Source organism: Cyprinodon variegatus, unplaced genomic scaffold (genome assembly GCF_000732505.1).
Source record: "Cyprinodon variegatus isolate N-32 unplaced genomic scaffold, C_variegatus-1.0 Scaffold407, whole genome shotgun sequence".
NCBI lineage: Eukaryota > Metazoa > Chordata > Actinopteri > Cyprinodontiformes > Cyprinodontidae > Cyprinodon > Cyprinodon variegatus.
Window position 1 is genome coordinate 355601 of NW_015150860.1, and position 3599 is coordinate 359199.

The 3599-nt window shown below is 35.7% G+C and overlaps 1 pseudogene; it reads left to right on the forward strand.

Moving 5' to 3' along the window:
• The first annotated feature begins 826 nt into the window (after nt 1–826).
• LOC107093093 lies at nt 827–2355 on the forward strand (annotated as a pseudogene).
• The last annotated feature ends 1244 nt before the right edge of the window (nt 2356–3599 follow it).

The window sequence follows — 3599 nt, forward strand, 5'->3', positions numbered from 1 at the left end:
GGAGGGAAGTCCACCAATGGCTCCTCCAAATCCAGGGTATAGTGAGAGTGTCCAAGAACTGAAGACCATCATCCTCTCTAAGGCTAAACCATCTGATGGGATCCTTTTGTCACATTTAAATACCAAGATTCAGGACTTGTGGAATGCCTTGATGAATGAAAACTTTGTTTTTAGTTTCAAAAACACACAAGAAATTACAGTTTACAGAAAACTGGAGGTCCAGTATGGGAACTGGACTTGGGCCCTGAGGAGTGAAATGCTGAATATTGAAAACCAACTTTATCCCAAGATTGAAAAGGGGCAGCTGGACAAAGTTGAGCTCAGTTACCTTTACAAAGAAATTAGCAAAACGTACAAAGCAGTAACAGACAATTTAGGAGCTTACTTTGATAATGACAAAGACAAAGAAATGATGGTTCAGTGGCGGGGCCGATTTGAGAACAAAATCAGAGAGTTCCATGAGGAACTTGTGAGAGGCGTGAAAAGAAAACTGGGTGAAGTTATCCTGCAGAATAATGCTCGAAAAAACCTTGAAAAGAAGAAAATTGTGTTTGAAAACAAACTATTCCAGAAGAGTAAAGAGCTTGCTACCAGATTAAAAACCTCAGCAGAAGATGAAAAGGAATTAAAAGAGCAGTTTAACACTGTCTGGATTCAATGGGTTGAGGAATTAATCTCAGATGCAAAACCAGTTGAGGACATACATTTGGAAAATGATGAGTTAGATGTTCTTCTAGATCTAGGGCTTGAATCGAGGCTCATTGATGAGTCAAAAAATAGAAAGACATACAAAAATCTGTCAGAAACTGGAAATTACTCTTGTTATATGACAAAGAAGTCTTTTTGGTCTAACTTGAGTCAAGAAGCTCAGGAAAGCAAGACAGAACCAGTGGCCAAAAATGATATCTCTTCCACTGACCAGAAAGTAAAAGGACCCTCGCCTTTATCCGGGAAGGAATCAATGACTCGTCTTGAGTATAAACAACAGGAAACAATCAGATTATTCATCAAAGAAGTTGAAAACTATTGTCTGGGGATCATTATGACAAAACCTGTTTCAACAAGAGGATACAAACAGACATACTTGCAGGAACTTGCCAAAACTGTTAAAGACAGAGTGACAGAGTTTGAATCAGGGAGAACATATACATTTAAGAAAGAGTTTATAGTTAACCTTTCACTGTATGTGTTTGACAGGGCAGCAAGTTGGCTCTTAGACTCCCATAAGAAATTCAAGGAGAACAATGATATAGTTACTTATTTGGAAAGCCAAAAAAGAGAATATTACAACATCTTTAGAGCCTTTTGCAAAGGAAGCTCATCTGTTGTTGTGTTTGGAGAAATTATGTGTGAAAATCTACAGTAAAAGTCTCTGCTATTGAAGCAGTTTGTAACAAGACTGGGATTGATATTGCTGGAGAGATGAGGTGCAATTTCCCAGCATTCAGAGAGAATAGACTGAACTTAGAGAAACATGTGCTGGCATTTCTGGCAGAGAAAGAAGACTTTAACAGATTCATCTCCTACATCAACAATCCAAGAAGGCAAGTAGAAGCCTTTATTAAAGAAAAAGTTGATAAATACATGTTCACAACACAGCAAGGTAAAGCCCAGACTATTCTCAGGAAAAATGTAGAAAACTTCAACAAGCTCATCAGTCGGGCTTTGTTTAAGGCAACAGAGAAACTGGAAAAGGAAGAGGAAGAAATAAAAGACTGGTTAGAGGAGTTCTCTACTGTATTAGGTCCAGACTTGACAATGGAACCCATTAATTGTCAAAACTTCAGTGACATAATGGATTTCGACTTTCTGAAAGAAGAGATAGAGAAAGGCCTCGAAAACATCACAGTGCCCCTGAATAAAGTGAATGAATGCAGGCAGAAGCCTGAACAAATCCTCATTGATCAGCTATGTAACTGCTGCTGGGTAAGGTGTCCTTTCTGTGCTGCTGTTTGCACCAACACTCTGAAGGATCACAGTCCTGAGAAACACAGTGTTCCTTTTCATCGACCTTCTGGAGTTAAAGGTTGGCATGTTAGAGGAAAAGTCGATCTGGTTGTTGATTTCTGCACCACATTAGTTGCAAGTGACAAAAGATTTTACCCTGAACTTGACTCAGAGCAGACTGTACCTTATAAACAGTACCCAACTGCTGGAGAAAAATATGCTTCATGGAGCATCACAGCTGATGCTTCTAAGCTGGCTTACTGGAAATGGTTTGTCTGCCACTTCCAAGAGGAACTGGAAAACCACTATAAATTGAAATTCCAGGGTTGGGGTAAAATTCCTCAGGAATGGAAACATCTCAGTAAAGAGAAAGCCATTGAAAGCTTAAGTGAAATATGTAGTTTGTAAAAAAAAAAAAAAAAAAAAAAAAAAAAATGCAACTGTTCATAAGTAAATGTCATCCCTAAAGTTGGATGCTTCCTAACAGTAGAAAAAAATTTGTTGAAGAATGTGCAGAAATAGTGGCTCAGAATTAGATTGTTAGGTTTTTTTTTTATGTCTGTTTTGATTGAGTTATATTTGAGTTATTAAAGTTACTTCAATACAAAAATCTGTATATCTAACTTCATATTGTAGCTTATTTGTTTTTGTTTTTTGTTCCCTTATTTTGGGTATCTTTCATTAAACCAATGATGGAATTAAAGAAGTCAGCTTTAAAAAGTAAAGCATTAGAACTGACATCATATGAGTATGTACAATGTGTTGCTTTTTTTTTGTCTAGATTGAATCAATTCATCATGGCATATTTTTGTGTTTGTGTTAATGTACCGGGATTGGATAAAGGCAATTAAGGGAGTTCAGTAAAAAAATAAAAAAATATTTCTAAAATAGTTGTATAACAAATATCCTCGTATGAATTTTTAGCGAAATGTCATTATTTGATAAGCAAATTATTCTTTGCAGCGCTTTCTACTTTGTTTTCCATTTTATGTTCAAAAATTAGTTGAGTTAAACTGAGTCAACCTTTACCTATTTTTTTATTTGTTGGTGATATTATGGCAAGTTATATCTTTGTTTTACCCAAAATGATTTTTGAAAATTAATATGATTTGAAAATGTAATCTTTGTCTTAAATAAAATGCAGAAATAACCTCTTACATCCTGATATACTGTATTTTTGGAATGGACAAAAAGTGTGAACATGTGGGCAAAGGCAGCTTGGAGAATTCTTGAAACTCATTCTAGTTTATTTGTTGTAAAACTGTCAGAAAGCTGCTTACATACTCTAGCAGATGACCAGATGAGAAGAGTGACGCAGCAAAAACACCTTCCAATTTACCAACATGAGTAATTTGATTAACGTTTTGGAGAAATAGTTATCCATCTGTATAATAAAAAACTAGCGAATTTGTGACACATTTAAACAGATTAAATAAACTTGCATGCAGCAGCTCAGCCATGAACCAGTTCTGTTAACTTTAACTTCCCAAACAGCAGATTATCTGAGCAGCTCACAGACATTGTTTGCATACAACAGAAGATTTTGGGATGAGGCCATTTTAAAGAAAGCAAAAACCAAAAAATCTAATGTCAGTGCTTATCTGTTTTTCCCCCCTCTATTTTCATTTAGTGGAAAAAATTAGATATTAGAT